Raw genomic sequence first — 17,730 nt, 5'->3', positions numbered from 1 at the left:
GCCTTTGAGATACCCTGTCAGCCTGGGCTCAGAATTCCTGACTATGAATAAGCCTAACCTGTAGTCCATATACACATAAATATATGGTTAAACACAGGTGCATAAATTTATATCTAAGCTATCATGCACAGCCATAATGATACACACACACATAATATGGGTGCACACATGTATGCAAATACATATATTCATACCATAAATATAATGAAAGCTAAATGCACAAATGTATCATGTTTTACACATAGACACACATGTGAATGTTGGGAAAGTTTTCTTCTATGATCTTGTTGAATATATTTTCTGTGCCTTTGAGTTGATATTATTCTCCTTCCTCTATCCCTATTATTCGTAGGATTGGTCTTTTCATGGTGTCCCAAATTTCTTGAACATTTTGGGTCATGACTCTGTTAGCTTTAGTGTTTTCTTTGACTGATGAATCTATTTCTTCTACTGTATCTTCAATGCCAGAGATCCTCTCTTCCATCTCTTGCATTCTGTTGGTTATACTTGCATCTGAAGTTCCCGTTCGTTTACTCAGATTTTCTATTTCCAGCATTCCCTCTGTTTGTGTCTTCTTCATTTTTTCTATTTCCCTTTTCTGGTCTTGGACTGTTTCCTTCATCTGTGTCATTGCTTTTTCATGATTTTCTTTCAGGGCTTTATTGTTTTCTTCCAGGGCTTTACTGTTTTCTTCTGCTTTATTTGCCCTTTCCTCTAGTTTTTTATAGCATTCTTCCCATTTTTTGTTTGTCTTTTCCTCAATTTCATTTGTGATTCCTTCTATATAAGCCTCTACCTTCTTCATGATGTTATTCATAAGGCTGGTTTCTTCTTCTTCTTCCATTTTTTGATGTTCAGGTCTAGATGTTGGAGGAGGGCTAGGTTCTGGTGATGCTGTATTGCTCTTCAGTTTGTTGTATTTACTTCTGCCTTGATGTCTGCCCATCTCCTTGTGGATTCTTTCTTGGTCTTTTCTGCACTCTTGGTCCAGACAGAGCTGACAGATTCAGGAAGCCTCTCTCTCTTGTCCAGATGGGAGCTTGGGGGGGGGGGGGAGGGGAGAGGGATGGGAGCTCTTGTCTAGATGGGAGGTCCGGGGCAGGATGGGAGCTGGAGGCTGGTCTCTAAGTCTCAAGAAGTGGCTGGGATCTTGGGTGGATGGGTGTGGGGGCAGGGCATGGAGATTGCAGGGTCTGCTGGGGGTCTTGGAGAAGGGGAGCCTTCCCGGTGGGGGTGGAGGGGATCCTGCCCGATGGCCAGAACCTGGGGCCAAGTTGGGCAGGTCTTCCCTGGAATGGCTGGTGCCCAGGGATGGGATCTAGGCTGAGCCCAGGCACTCACCTCTTGTCCAGATGGGAGATCCGGGGCCACACATGTGAACGTATTTGCTCACACAAAAAAGACACACAGAAAAATATATGTGCATAGACATATAGTTAAAACTGTGTACACATGCACATCCATAGACACTAGGAACCTTCACAGCATGGTGGACACAAATTTCCCTGCACACATGAAGCTTGTCCTGTCATTGGCTGCATTTAGAATCCTGGATAGATGCTATATATGTCTGGGACCCCATGTTCAACTTGTAGGAACTGGGAGAGCTGAGAGATTGGTGCCCATCAGGATCCAGCAACACTCAGAACCCAACACAGACTACATTTGATCAACATGGGATGGAGACTGCTGGCCAGGAGCAGGACCATGGAATTCAGGACACTGATATTTTCATCTACAGCAATAATACTTGGGTTAGGAGGTTCTCTTCCATCTCTAAGACAAGTTTTATCTTGTTCAGTTTTTTTTTTTCCATTCTCTCTCTCTATTCATCCTTTGCTCTGATATTTTGGGGAAGTTTCTGTGAATAAGGTAGATCTGCCTCCAGCACTCACCAAAACCTCAAAATGCACATATCACCAGGGAGCCCAATAATTATGTAATATCAAATAGAACCCCAAGTCACCCTGCACGGACCTTTCTTTGGGCAACTGTGGTCCTTGGTGAGGGAGGCACTTGGGAGGCTCCTGACCCTCAGGATCTTTTTCCTTCACAGCAGAAGGTCAACAGGATCATCCCCATCTCCCTTCACTCCTTCACAGCGCACCGCTGCCCCAGGTTGCAAAGCCTCCTGGAAGTCCTCAAGCCACGCGTTTGGTTTGTTTTCCCCATAGGAACTCCTCCCCGACACAGTGCTTGCCACATTTGCCTTCAAACGACCGCCCCTCTGCTGCGATGTCCTCCTCTTTCCTTAGTACTTCACAAACCCGGTTTACATGCCAACCTAAGTCACTTAGATCTGCCAGAGTATCAGTCATCACAAAAAGATCTTGTCCCATAAGGAGGCTTGAGAATGCCACTAGCTTGCCACACTAGTCCTGAGGTCTCTGCTAAGTCAGCCCTAACTCACCTCTCCATTAGATGCAGTCCCATCTGGCCTGGTGAACCAGCATCCAACACGACCTCTCTCACTCCCAGTTCCTTAGTCCTCCGAATGATTTATACCTCATTCTGTTTCTCCCCATCGTCTAACTCTTCCCATTGGTTCCATGTTTTGGATTCCCTGAGGGCTTCTTCAGGACAGGTCTTGTACTCTTTGCCTTACGACTCCCAGGAGCTGTAGGAAACAGAAAGCCGAGATGCCTCATCCTTCTCATCCATTTTCCCTGCTACATCAGAGGCGAGTGTAGGAGATGCCTCCCACTTGTCTGTTTCTTATTGTAATTCCTTCCTTACATGGGCATGCTCCCTATGGGTGGATAGCTCAACCTGCAATACTACATACCCATCTCAGGGGCCATGTGACTGCCACCATAGCTTCCTGGCAATCTCATTTCATACATGCTTCTTTCAGGGACTGAGATACACTTTTCAGTCCTTCCATCTCTGTTTCATAGGTTGGCTCCTCATCATGGGGGGTCACTGCTCTGAACCACATTAAAAGAGAGGGTGGCCCTAGGAGCCACCCGCAGATTTCCCACTTTCAGATGGCTCAGCCTCAGCTGCGTGTCTTACTAACCATAAGCAGACATGCAACCTCTGCTCCCAGACTCATCCTTGGCTCTGTCCTGTCCCAGTCCAGCTATCGATTTGTTGTGTAATGTAAAATGTAAAGAAAATGTAAAGAAACATCTCTCTTCCCTGGATAGACAACTGACACATCAAGGAAATAATTTTGTCCGGGTCTGGTTTGGTGAGCCAGTTAGTTTATTGGGGCTATTTATAGGCGCATGGATGACGGGTTACTTATGGAACATGATGACTCAGAAGCAGCTGCCTCACCATAAAGCCTCATTCCATCATGGGTGATGAGTGAAGGCTGCAGCCCTGGTGTCCCAGCTGCTGGTGAATCTCGGCTGAGGGCCTGGCAACATTTCCCTCCCCCGACTGTGTAAGGGAATGTGAACAGCTCTGTTATGACCGCAGTAGACCTAGTTATCCCTGTACTTCTCCGTGCATTTTGTTGCCATAACTACGGTGCCAAGGTAGTCTGAAGGCCAATGCTTGTTGAGGCCTGAATGAAATAGTTCCACTATAACAAGACCCTTGATGACCCTGTCTGCTACTGATGGGACCCTCATCCATTGCTGTCTTGGCAGCAGAGCCCTGGTGACCCTTGTGTACTTCTGCCCCAACAGCAGAGCCCTGGTGACCCTTGTGCCGGCCATCCTGACAGCTTCATCACTGGTAGCAATCTAGCAACATCTGCTCTGGTGAGACAGTGGCTCCTGCTGTCTGATCACGGTTTTGCAGGCAGGTCTAGATCTTCACCAGGGCTTCCCCTACCAGCTGGGCACTCCACTTCCTGCTCAGCAGCATTGTTCTGAAGCCAGCGACTTGGAAGACACACAAGACCGTGTCTCCACTCATGAGGCTTGAGCAGCTTCAGCAGGAGGTGTCCTGGAGCTGAGACTCAGGCACTGGGCGGGGGCGGGGGGGGGGGGGAATGGGGCTTTGGAAATGGGAGAGTGAGCAGGACTCTACAGGAGTGTTCCTGGAAATTTGGGGGTCCCCCTACAGTTGTCACATATTATTGGGGGAAATTAGGCTCCTCTCTTGGGGTTCTCAGTCTCATTAATAAAAGAAATTTAAGAATGGACTCAAAGGGAAACTCTGGGACAATTTTCATTAGAATTTAAAATAAAAACCCCAGGACAGGCAAACTAAATCTCAGTAGCTGCCTCAAGGAGATGAAGAGGAAGAGAAATTCCACTTGAGCTAAGCTGGCATGAAGGTCGACTATGTGCCAGACAAAGAGACGTGTGGTAGGGAAGAGGGGCTCGGAGGCAGAGAAAGGAAACCCAGAATTACAGGGAAAGAGGCAGAAGAAAGGGGAAACGGCAACTTTCTGAGTTGGAGAGACCCAACAGGACCTCTTGGCCATGCTTAGCAGCTACACAGGGGCAGGAATACTGATGAGGGAAGTTCATCATTTCATTAACTCTTCTGTGGTTTAAGGCAGGTAGACCTTCCTTGGGTGGCCCCACTTTCCCTACTGGCTGTCTCTTAGCCAGGTGAGACTGGCCCGGTTGGATTAACTCTTTTATGTTTAGGGAAGTTTGGAATGCACAGGCCAGGGAAATAGCTTTCCTGCTGAGTCTCCACAGAGCCATGATCAAGGCCCCTGTATCAGAAGGACCTGCAGTGAGGAAGAGGAGGGACCCAGATGTCTTGGGGATAGACATCTGTCTTTCTAAAGCATCATATCCAAGGCCTGGAGCAGAGAGCCTAGCCACACCCCATCACAGTAGGAGGGCATTGTGCTGCCCCTCCTGACTGACAGGTGCTGTCCCTCCTGACTGACAGGTGCTGCCCCTGCTGACAGACAGGAGCTGCCCCTGCTGACAGACAGGTGCTGCCCCTGCTGACTGACAGGTGCTGTCCCTCCTGACTGACAGGTGTTGCCCCTGCTGACTGACAGGGGCTGTCCCTCCTGACTGACAGGGGCTGCCCCTCCTGACAGGTGCTGTCCCTCCTGACTGACAGGTGCTGCCCCTCCTGACTGACAGGTGCTGCCCCTGCTGACTGACAGGGCTGTCCCTCCTGACTGACAGGGGCTGCCCCTCCTGACTGACAGGTGCTGCCCCTGCTGACTGACAGGGGCTGCCCCTCCTGACTGACAGGGGCTGCCCCTCCTGACAGGTGCTGTCCCTCCTGACTGACAGGTGCTGTCCCTCCTGACTGACAGGTGCTGTCCCTCCTGACTGACAGGGGCTGTCCCTCCTGACTGACAGGTGCTGCCCCTCCTGACTGACAGGTGCTGTCCCTCCTGACTGACAGGGGCTGTCCCTCCTGACTGACAGGTGCTGTCCCTCCTGACTGACAGGTGCTGTCCCTCCTGACTGACAGGTGCTGTCCCTCCTGACTGACAGGGGCTGCCCCTCCTGACAGGTGCTGTCCCTCCTGGCTGACAGGTGCTGTCCCTCCTGACAGGTGCTGTCCCTCCTGACTGACAGGTGCTGCCCCTCCTGACAGGTGCTGTCCCTCCTGACTGACAGGTGCTGTCCCTTCTGACAGGTGCTGTCCCTCCTGGCTGACAGGTGCTGTCCCTCCTGACAGGTGCTGTCCCTCCTGACTGACAGGTGCTGCCCCTCCTGACAGGTGCTGTCCCTCCTGGCTGACAGGGGCTGTCCCTCCTGACAGGTGCTGTCTCTCCTGACTGACAAGGGCTGTCCCTCCTGACTGACAGGGGCTGTCCCTCCTGACTGACAGGTGCTGCCCCTCCTGGCTGACAGGTGCTGCCCCTCCTGACTGACAGGTGCTGTCCCTCCTGACAGGTGCTGTCTCTCCTGACTGACAGGTGCTGCCCCTCCTGACTGACAGGTGCTGTCTCTCCTGACTGACAGGTGCTGTCCCTCCTGACTGACAGGTGCTGCCCCTCCTGACTGACAGGGGCTGTCCGTCCTGACTGACAAGGGCTGTCCCTCCTGACTGACAGGGGCTGCCCCTCCTGACTGACAGGGGCTGCCCCTCCTGACAGGTGCTGCCCCTCCTGACTGACAGGTGCTGCCCCGTCCCGACCAGATGTGTTTTCCTTCCTGAATAGTTAGCAGAAGGTGAGGAACGCACATTCTAACTCACATTTCCACACGGATCCCAAAGCATCAGCATTCCAGACTCCGCAGCATGGAGCCACAGGACGCCACAGCCTTATCACAGTGTGTCAGGACAGGAGGCCCCTGGGGAGCACAGAAGTCCAAAGGATGCTCCAAGAGATGGATCCTCTTGAGGACGGAGGACAAGGGTCCCAGCAAGGGGAGGGGAGAGAGGAAGAGGTCAGCAGTCAGCCACACGTCCCCAGGGCTGCTGACGTTCCCTGGTCCGGGGTGCTCACTCTGAAGAGAAGACAATCCAGACAAAAGGAAACCATGTGCAGGAGAGGAGAGTTCTCCAGAGGTCTCTCTCGGGAAGGTAAAAAATGCAAGAGCAGCAAGGCCCCTGGCCATGCCAGCTTGTGGCTTTCCACACAGAATGCATCCTTGCAGGGACCAGCTCTAGCTGTCTGCACTATGCATGTCTTCATGCACACACACGTGTGTGTGAGAGAGGCAGAAACAGGTGGAGAGAATTTCTCAGTGTCATGGAGCATTGCCTCGGTGTGCAGAAGGAGTGTAAGCACCTGTCTACACGCGGCAGCAGACAGCAGATGACATCCATGGGTGTTGTTGGCTGGCTTAGGTCTGCCTTCTTCACACTCCTGCTTGTGTGAACTGCAAGATGCCAGGTGCATAGAGACTTCTGTGCCACACTCTTGAGACAGCAATGCCATTTGAGGTCTGCCCATCTCTTCAGGAAGAGTCGGCTGTGGTGTCTTTTGTGGTAGGTTGAGGGATTTTTCAGTAGAAAAGGGTCCATGTTCAACTTGGATGGTGGTCTGGCTTTGCTTCCACCCTCAGTGGGGCCTGCCATCTCGATCATGTTATACACTCAGCCTGCGCAGCTGGGACTGGAGAGGGGATGAGCTTCCCTGACTTCCTCTCTAGTGTATAGTCTGGGAAGGTTAGGGGCAAAGAAGGTCTTGGCGTATTTATAGGCTAAAAACGTGATTCTTCATCTGCAGCCATGCTAAAACAGAGGCTGCCTGTGGCTTGCAGGCCACACCATGACCAGCCTCCTGTCTTTTCGTGCCTCCTCTTCTCCTTTTTACCTCAGCAAGGAGAGGAAGAACCATGGTACCTCCCCAATACCATGGGAGGGAAAAGGGTGCATCGTGCCTCCTGAGAAGCCCTGGACTGAGTTCTGAGTGAGAAAAGGAAGCTCCTGAACCCTGATGCCTCTTTCACCAGGTGAACAAGGGAATGGAGAATGGGGTCCTTCCTCGTCAGACTGTTGGAGAAGTCTTGTGGTTGATATGGCAGTCTAGTGTGTGCTTGGCTTTGTGTATCTGTGAGCCATGAAGTGACTTTATGTGGACAATCTGTTGTTTACTTCATGTGAATCTATGTCCATACAGACCTTACATGGTGCATCTGGGCAAATATGAAAAAAAAAACACCAAACCTGTCTCCGTAGAATCTCCTGCCCCCAAGGATGGGAAATTTCTAAAATTTGGGTATTCTGTTGCATTCTTATACGGAGATTAAGGGACAGAAACTGCATTCTAGAACCTGAGGATATATCTGTATACATCATAGAACATATCTACATACATTTGGGGCCCTGTTTGTGGGGATCTGAAGCCACATCTACAGGGGTCTGAGGTTATAAATAACTTTTACTTGGAGCTGAAGTTGTATCTACCTACGAGGGAACACATACATGGACCCGAGGCTGTACCTACGTGGCCCCATGGACTCCTATAGATGGATGAGGGAAATATGACTCCTGAGATGCTACCATTAACATAATGTGAGCTGTCCTCTCCACCCCCAAGTACAGGGCTTGAATCAAGGTCCTCACACATGCCAGGCAATCACACTAGCACCGAGATACCAACTTGTTTTTTTTTTCTTTTTAATTTTATTTACCATTTATCTTTATTTATGTGGATGTGGGCATGCATGTTTATCCATTTTTATACCATGTGCATATAGTGATCTTGGAGGCCAGAAGAGAATATCAGATCCCATGTTGGTGCTGGGAACCAAACCTGGGCACTGTGAGAACAGTGAGTGCTTTTAACTACTGAGCCATCTCTTTGGTCCCCCGCCACCCCCCTTTTTCTTTTCATTGAGACAGGGTCTCACTAAGTCCCTGCTGGTTTCACACTCATTCAACAGCCCAGGCAGACCTTGAATTTGCAATCTTCTTCCCTAAGTGTTTTGAATAGCTGAGATTAGTCATTTACCACTAGGCCCTGTTGGTTTTAGGTATGTTCCTAACTGGAGGAAGGAGGTGATCAGTGACCAGATTTCAAGACTTTTTAAAAGGAAGGGAGACATCTGCCACCCCCTTCCTTCCCCGGTGGGTGTTAAATGCCCCATTTCCAAATTATGCTACAAATTGCAGGAAGTTCTGTGGGAATATAATATAATATAATGTATATTATATATTATATAACAGCAACTGTCCTAGATTAATCGTGCTTCTATAACAAAATACTTGACCTTGTAATTTGCAAATATTTGGAAGCCATTTCTCACAGTGGTTAGCATCTAGGAAGCCCAAGGTCTGGTGGTCAGCCAGGCAGATTTAGTGTTTTCTGTTTCCAAGATGGCGCCTTGTTAATGTGTTCCCACATGACAGCAGGTAGAACAGCCACTAAATGAACAAAGCAAAAGCCAGAAAAGCCAGAGAACTCTGAAGCTTCTCTGACAAGGTTAGTCACATGCGAGTGGGTGGAACCCTCATGGGCTGGTCACCTCCCAAAGGTCCTCATCTCAATACCATCACTTTAGGGTCTTTGTTACAGTATATGAATTTTGAGAACACGCACACACACACATGCACACACACACACATATGCACTCACACATACACATGTGCACACACACATATGCACTCACACATACACATGTACACTCACACATACACATGTACACACACATGCACTCACACATACACATGTGCACTCACACATACACATGTGCACACACACACACATACACACACACACACACACACACACACACACACACACACACACACACACTCAAAACAGCATCCTGCCCCACCCTTCACCAAATGCTTGTTCCTCTCACTGGCAGAACGCATTCCATCTCAATCACTCCACAATCTAAATTCTAGGGGAAAGTCTTACATCAAATATTTTCGAGTCTCACCTCATCACATGTAGGCGGGACTGGAAGGTATTTTTTTTCCATCCATCTTGTTGAACCAATGAACTTTGTTGGGGTTACTTACAGGAATATGGGGAAGGGGTTTCTTACTGCAGCTGAAAGTACTAAAAGACAGTTGCCATTACGAAACTCCAAACTAGCGTGGCGTGTGCCTTATGAAAGCTGTACACTCAGCATTCGGCACACCTACAGGCATGTCTACAGGACAAGGACCATCCTGTCTTGGTGGCTCAGTTTGTCAAAGCCTCCTCTAAGTAGCAGGAGTGATCTGGGTTTTGAAGGTATGTTTTATATTGAGACAAATTCCCCGTGAGCTGTAGGTAGGCGTGATCAAACATGTCACAACAGTGGTGCAGACACAGGACAGACATTGCTGTTCCAAGGGGGAGGAAAGAGGAAGGAGAGAGAGAAGGAAGGAGGAAAGGGAAAGATTTCGACTCCTAAGAATCAAAAGTCACCTTCTTTGTCCTCATGCTCTAGAGCCTCTCTCTCTCTCTCTGTGTGTGTGTGTGTGTGTGTGTGTGTGTGTGTGTGTGTGTGTGTGTGTGTGTATGTGTGTTGGAGCATCACATCTCTGTGGCTTTGCCATGTGAGGATTGCATACCAAGGCACAGGGCAGCCCTGCATCTATGGCCTTGAGCAAGTCAATCTGTCATGGCTGTCATAGACGTGGGCCTAGAGGACTTTCTGCAGTGGCTTTATCCCTGTGCTGATTCCCTGCCTGGGTTCCATGACTCTTTGGGGCATCTTGAAATACAGCGGGAGGTTCCAAGCCCCTGTACTTTGCTGCACAAACTATGTGCCATAACTTCCACAAGTGTCTGCCAGCATTGCACCTGCCTAGAGCTCCAGGAACTCCATGATTCAGTTGGGGAGCGACATTGGCCCTGGGCAGCCACAGCTCTTCTTTCAGTTTGCTCTACCCTGCTCCTGGGCCTTGCACTCTGATGGTTCAGACTTGATGAACTCCAAAATGCCTTGGGAGTCTCTCTTCTATTGGTTTTGGATGACAGGTCCTGGCTCCTATTTAGATGGACAAGGCATACTAATCTCCATGTCAAGTGTTCACTTGTCCATATCTATTCCTGCTGTCTCCCAAATGGCTTCTCTCAAATTTCCCAACTTGGATTGGCTGAGAAATACTTAAAAAATGAAGTCCTATTTGTCTTTTGATATACAATTCTGTTTTTACATCTTTTCATGTTTTACATTTTATTCTATAGAATAAATACGTTATCTAGTTTTCTCAGCCAAGTATTCAATTTAATCAGTCTCAGGTTCTATCTTCTACAATCATCAACATGGTTTGGCCAGGGTGTTTGCCTCAATCCAATATTGTGCTCCTAGCTACCAGCTTCGACCTGATGCCTCATCAGAATATTCTCTCCACTCTTATTACTACTAACCCCTCCCCCACAACCACTTACATGTTCTCTAAGGAAGCTGACATTTTCTCCATGGCTCCCCCTCCCATCCCCTCCCTGAGCCCTCAAGAGTAATCATCCAATAATCGTCTATGGATTTTTCATGGAACATGTCTCCAAATTCCCCTACTCCATATACCCATCACTCAGTTCCAAAGCTGTCTCCATGGCTTTAGGTATTTACTGCAGCAAGACCCCATTCTTGTCTCATTCTGTGTGGATTTTTATGGCTAATTGCCATAGACCAAATGGCTTATAAATGACAGAAGTTTATTTATTATAGTTCTGGTGGGCAGGAAGTTTAGGATAGAGATCTGGTATATTCTGGAGAAGAATCCTTGTGTGCCTTATCAATGTCTTCTCATGTTCTTATATAACAGATGGGGCGAGAGCTTTCTTGGCCCCTTTTTATAAATAAACTAATCTCCTTCAGGAGGGTCTGCTCTTATGATATAACATATATCAAAAAGGTCTGTTCCACCTGCTCCTCTGAACACTATTACCTATGGGTTAGGATCCTAATACAGGGATGTTTGGAGGTGAACACAGTGGCCATTCTCATAAACAAGTTTAGCTTGAGATTGGGGTAGCCATATGCTCTTCTGATATTCATGCTGTTGCAAATCCACTTGGCTTTCTTGGGAATAAGTTTGATCTGTCATTGACCATGTCCTTAAAGTACTTAGTTTCCCTGTGAATGTGGGCTGCTGGAGAGATACTTTGGCCTTGGCATCCTCTTGCTGATTTCAAGTGGTTTTGCTCAAAAAAAAAAAAAAAAAAAAAAAAAAAAGGCTTGATGTTAAATGCTGGCCTACGTAGACCTGAGTGACAGGGTAGATCAAAGGGTCCAGTGAGCACATTTCTACTGCTGCGGCATGTCTGTGGCATTGCATTTGCAAGGACAATTTGGCATTTAGACAGCTCAGGGCCTTGAAGACTTTACCTTCTGTAGCATGTCATGCTAAGAACAGGTGAAGTTGGGGTTTCAGGACAGGCAAACTGGAACTGGAGGTTTCTGTCCTGCCAACAACTCCCAAATACCCAGCAGCTGCTTCCCAAATGATCACACAGAGGCTTATATTAATCATAAATGCTTGGCCGGTAGCTCAGGATTTTTACTGACTAGCTCTTACACTTGAATTACCCCATAATTCTTATCTATGTTTAGTCACATGGCTTGGTACCTTTTTCTCATTCTAGTATTCTCATCTTGCTTCCTTTGTGTCTGCTGGTGACTCTTGACTCTGCCCTTTCTCTTCCCAGCATTCTTAGTTTGGTCACCCTGCCTATACTTTCTGCTCGCCTACTGGCCAATCAGTGTTTTATTAAACCAACTTGAACGACAAATCTTTACAGTGTACAAGAGGATTAATCTCACAGCAGCGAATATCATGTTCAAATCCAAGGCAGAACATGACATAGATTTTGGCTGATGTCCACTGGGGTTTCCCCTTCCCATATACTTCCTCGGACCTGCTTGAGGCATCAAGTAGCTGTGGTTTCACATACCACAGATAGCCCAGGCAGGCCTGAGTGGACCTGTCTATGGGAGTACACCCAAATCCATCCCTCAGTGTTCCCCGTTCCAGCCTCTAGCAGCCCTATAGTTCACAACCGCTCTGGACCAAGCAGTAAATTCAGGGGAATTAGAAATCAAGAGAACCTTTGCAGCGAACATAGTTGTCTTCTCACTCTATATACAATGGTACCAGCTGGCCACTGCCAGGTGGCTCCACATATGTCTGTGGCCTGTCTTACAGGAGTTGACTCATTGTGAGACTTCAAAGAAATGCTCACAAGGTCAACAGGGAATGATGGGACTCAGTTTGTGGTGTGAGAAGCAGGTACATTTTACTAGACACTGACTTAAGTGACGAGGACCACATTGCTGACCTCTGTCATGCAATCCTCATCCCTCTTAGGGAGCACACTGGCAGCAGCTAGTAATGATCGGTCACAGCAAAGCCAGTGTATCTTGAAGTCTAAATCTCATGCTATCCATGGTTTCTCTCTGGAGCTCCTGGAGGCCACACTAGTGTCAGAACTGCTCTGTGCAAAAGCTGACAGCTGGCCACCTGCCCAGGGTATACCAGTAGCCCCATGGCCAGGACCAAGTCTTTTCCTGAGTAACTCTTAGGTTTCAGGTCAATGCCTCTCAGTACAGGAGTAAGCCAGGATGAGTTAGAGTGTCCTCTAGAGGTAGTGAGGTTGGCAGGCCACACCTTTCCTAGGTGCAGGGTTTAGTAATGGGTCTGCTGCCCTGTGCTTATTCTGACAAGGTCCTTGCCCATTCCAACTTGGCCCACACCCGCCCAGCACCATCTGCCTGCTCCCGGCTGGCACTCTTCAGCTTCACAGCACTGCAATGAGTTTGGAAAGCTGGAGCCTGGCTTAGCAGAGGGTGAATCTGAAATTCTTCCTCTGCCTGCACCCCACCCCCCCAGGCCCCCACTCCCTCTCTCCTCGCTCCCCTCCACAACCAATTTATCTGCCAGTCCAGCCTCCAAGCAGAGCTGGGGCCAAGTTGGCTGCTTGCCCATGCTTATCAGACTCTGTGACCAGATGGCAGGAGAGCAGCCCATGGCAGGCAGGACAGGGCTGGGAAGTCCCTGTGTTCAGAGAATGCTCACTGGGGAGGCAGAAGGCCAGAAGGTTCTCCAAGCTGCGAAGGAGGTAAGGGGGAGAGGGACGCTTTTATTCCCGAGGGAGTCAATGGGTGGTGTGGAGTACGTCTGTGTGTAAACATGTGTATGTGCACCCTTATGTAATTGTACACACGGGGGTGTGTACATGGTCCATGTACTTTTGCACATGCAGGTATGCACACGTGTGTATATGCCTGGTGTTCTGGAGAAAGAGTGGGAGGTGGCACTGGACATGTCCTGTGTGTCTGAAGTCCTAGAAGGTGTCTCACTTGTGCTCTGACCTGTCACTGGTGTGCCCAGTCTGCTCCATGCTTGGCTGCTTGTCCTGCTGCAGCCAGCTGTACTGGCTACATTGGAGGCTGCACAGCCTAAGCTGAGGCCAGCTTCCTAGTTGGGGGTGGCTCTCAGCTGCTGGCCAGAGGCAGCAATTCACCCATTCCTGATTCTGCAGGTGTCACTCTCTAAGCCCACACCTCTGGAAGATGGGGCACCACGAAAACTGAGAAGAGGTTTGTAGTGCAAAGAAGAAAGATTGTTTGAGGTCACTCACAGCAGACCCATTGAGCTTCCTCCTAGCTGGCTTTCATGGGATTAGGTGAGGGAAGACCGGCTTCCTGGTCTTCCTGGTACCAGCTCACCCTACCCTATTGATGGTTCCAACCCCCAGAGTCTGTTCACATCCTTCCTACCAAGCACCAATCCCTGGGTGGCTTTAGCCTCTCCCTGGTAGACATCCCATCTTTGCCTGGAGCTCTGCTTTCTGTCCAGAGCTCTCAGGCTGCACCCACTGCTTCCCAAGGCCTCTGTGCTGTACACTGCTGCAGACTCACAGAACATTCAAAACCTGCAGCCTGGGGCAGTTTGTGACTTTCTCCCTAATGGTACCTGCATCATCAACTGTATCTATATTCATCCTCTTGAGGCCTAACTCCCCACCCCCCCACCCCACTGCCAGTCTAAACTAGAATATAAGCAAGCTTTCACCACTGCTTGTGGTCACCTACACCCCATCCTCAGGTCTCCTACAGTCAGGGTCTGGAATTCTGGTTTTACTCATCTCTGACTCTTTAGGAACCACACTTCTTCCACTCTCCAAACTGTTCCAGGTAGGGACTTCTTACTGTAAAGAGAGAATCCTTCCAGCGTACTCCGTAACCTCAGGAAACACCATATTCCAGGGCCTCCCAGGCCACTCTCTGACTTCTCCACAATGCCTACCTGCTTCCATCATAGCATGCTACCTCCTCCTATGTGGTCCAAACAAACAGGCCAGAACCCACATTCAGTCCTGCCAGGTTCCCACTGAACCTCTAATGCAGCCTCAGCCCTTCACTGTTGTGTGATATTTTGTGTTCTGAAAAATAAAGCTGCCTGGAGATCAGAGGGTGGAGCTAGCCACCAGTTAACCATAGGAGCCAGGTGGTGGTTGTGCACACCTTTAATCCCAGCATGTGGGAGGAGGAAACCGGAAGATCAAGGCCATCCTGGGCTACACGAGATTGAACCATTCTAAAAGAGCAACAGAGCCTGGGGTTGGTGGTGCATGCCTTTAATCCCAGCAGCAGGGAGATGGAGACAGGAATATGAGGTGGGTGGAGACAGAATCTTGGCCCACCAGTCGGTCTGAGGATTTGTAGAGGTAAGAAGTCTCTAGTGGCTGCTGCTCTGCTTCTCTGATCTTTCAGCTTTCGCCCTGATATCTGACTCCAGGTTTTTATTGTTAAAACCCATTAGGATCACACTTCACTTCATCATATTCTAGTCTTGCACACTATGGCCAGGACCCTTCCTTGACCTTTTTGGGATCAAAATCGTCTTATGTTATCCCCATCCTGTTCTTTTGGGGGTTATGCACAAGGCATTTGTATTGTGGTCACAAAAGGATGTGCACACTGTCATCCTTCCACCTCATTCACACAGGCCACACTTGCCCCTCATCTTACTCGAGGCTCTGGCTGGTCACAGAATTTCCCTATTCTCCCTGTCCTGTCTCTGACCAGTGAACCTCCTGCTTTGTCTTAGGCATCACACAGTATCCCTCTTCCTCAAAGTGATAGTCCTTGATGTTAGTGCTTATGCATGTCTCTCCTGTCCCCCTCCTCCCAGGTGGGATTTGTTCTCTGCTCCACTGTAACCAGCTGCTGGTATGAACATGCTTGGCCTTGAACTCAGGTCTGTTTCCCCCTGAACTTAATTTGCCTTCGAATTTCTCTTACCTTGATGTACGCACAGATTTTACATGTTATAGTCAATGCAGATTCCAATTGCATCGATGTGGGCCAGAGCCTGGGAATCTTCATTCCCAAGAAGTAAATCACTGTGGGAGAGCAGACATTTTGGCCCTCCTAGACAGGGGCACATGGTCAGTGATGCTGTCACAGGACACCTAGATGATTTACATGAGCAGAGACTCACATCTCATGGTCTAGGAATGATGACGGTGAAGGCTTTCTCACTGTATGGCAGTGGGCAGGGATAGATGAGATGAGTGCTGTGCTCTCTTGGGGCATAGTGAAAGAGAGTAAGCCAACTCCTACAAGCCTTTCTCCCAGTGGCCACCCTATGGTGAGACATAATGGCCTGAGTTGCTTTAGCCCACATCCCAACAGTAATATATGGAGAGGGCTTCTACTTGAAAGTGGAAGGAGTGGACACATTTAAATCATAGCAGACTACCCACTTGCCTTCCCCTGATGCACTGGGAGCTAGGAGTCAGAGTCCTGCGATTCTAAATTATCTTCAGCAGGGCTACCTTTTCCCTAAAGCAGATGCTGTCCCTTCTGGAGAGGGTGAGGAGGCCCATACCTGACTGTGGCTAGTCTCATTTCTCATTTCTCATTTCTCATTTCTCATTTCTCTCTCTCTCTCTCTCTCTCTCTCTCTCTCTCTCTCTCTCTCTCTCTCTTCTCTCTCTCTCTCTCTCTCTCTCTCTCTCTCTCTCTCTCTCTCTCTCTCTCTTTCTCTGTGTATAGTTATTTGTAGGGGTAGGTTGTGAGTGCACATGCTGTGTTTCTGTTCATGGAAACTTAGGAATCATGAGTTGAGCAGTGACTGTCATCCTAGGGTTTCTCCAACAGCTCTGCCTTCCCATTTGCCTTCTGACCAGTCTTTATAGCATTCTTATCTGCTCATTCATTTGTGGAATGTCTATGCAGCATGGGCAGAAAGCTTGGGCCCTGTCAGTGCTGCAGGCACAATCATGTAGGTGAACAAATAGCTTTGCATGATGGTGAAACCATGCACATACACACTGTATAACCTCCCACCCCCCAAGATAGTCACACACCCAGGTCCCAGAGTCAGCAAAATTTAACTGAGATATCCAGGTCTGATGTACAGCAGTTAGCAAAGAGATGACATCAGCCTTACTGTCATGCAGAGAGGATCCCAGGGCCCAGGATCCACTGGCCACTGAGGCAGCAGAGGGGTAGGGCAAGTCAAGATCTGTCTAAACATAAAGAAATAGGAGAGGAAAGGAAGGGGGAGGAGGGAAGTGGGGGAGAGGAGAGGAGAAGATGGAGGGGGAGGGATAAACATAGGACCTGGGCCAGATGAGAATCATCCCCATCCCCTAATATTCTTTAACTTGGTGTCCAGTAAGGATACTGGCTTTTGAATTATGACTTCTGCTTCCTGGCTAATTGTCTCAGGTCAATTCAATCTGCTACACAGTGTGTGTAGACTCATTACAATGTTTTTCTCCTTTCTCTATATGCTCCCTCCCCCATTACAGGTACAGTCTGAGGCAGGCTTGCTGCTACTTCTTCAGGCTCCCAACATCAAGGTTGTGCTGAGCTGCCCCAGCTCAGTGGACACTGCCAGGGGCACTCAGTCCTTGGTGCCTAGGTGTGTTCCCTAGAAGTTCTCCTCACTCCCCTCTTCCTCTCCCTCCCTCCCTCCCATCTCTCCCTCCCTCTTCTCTCTCTCCTTATTTAATCTCCCTCAGACACTAGAGACCCTGAGGCTCCTTCCAGGTGTGCTCTCTGGAAGAGGCAGGTTTTTCCCAGTGACATCTGAATGATCATCCCTGGTGTGGCCCTGGAGCCCCTCCATTGCCTTGTGTCCTTCAGGCCACCATCAGCCACTTACTTCCACGTGGAGTGGAATGGCCCAGTTTTCTTCTCAACAACTCTAAACAACAAAAGTCTTCAAGTCTCTAACAGACATTCACGGGGCACCGTCTAAAACAGACACGAGGCTCTGCTGCAATGAAGGCCAAACACTATGGTAATACCACAGATGTGGACGGCCAACATGTCTGTCACCGTCTCTTAGAGCTGATGTTGCCCAAGAGGGAAACCAGGTACTCTCCAGATTAGTGTCTAAGTTTAGCAGACAGGTGCAGAGCTCTGAACGAAATGCTTTGAGAATGATCTCTAATGTTTCATTGAACAACCATGGATTCCATCAGAGAATGGGGAT

At 48.9% G+C, this 17,730-nt stretch overlaps 1 long non-coding RNA gene across 4 annotated transcripts in view; it reads left to right on the top strand.

The window, feature by feature from the left end:
* The window catches only part of LOC128115253 (uncharacterized), a 310,255-nt gene that overhangs the window by 159,301 nt on the left and 133,224 nt on the right, over positions 1–17,730 (top strand). For 3 of the 4 annotated variants that reach the window (XR_008220050.1, XR_008220051.1, XR_008220049.1), the window contains 3 exons: positions 7,153–7,286; positions 15,415–15,480; positions 17,042–17,611. The exons of the other annotated variant lie outside the window; for it this stretch is intronic. This is a non-coding gene — a long non-coding RNA (uncharacterized LOC128115253). The remainder of the gene's footprint in view (positions 1–7,152; positions 7,287–15,414; positions 15,481–17,041; positions 17,612–17,730) is intronic. 4 annotated transcript variants of the gene reach the window in all.

This window comes from Peromyscus californicus, unplaced genomic scaffold (genome assembly GCF_007827085.1).
Source record: "Peromyscus californicus insignis strain IS unplaced genomic scaffold, ASM782708v3 Scaffold_1__1_contigs__length_55948999, whole genome shotgun sequence".
Classification (NCBI taxonomy): domain Eukaryota; kingdom Metazoa; phylum Chordata; class Mammalia; order Rodentia; family Cricetidae; genus Peromyscus; species Peromyscus californicus.
Note: the sequence above shows the minus strand (reverse complement) of the source record. Positions and strands in the feature narration are given on the sequence as shown.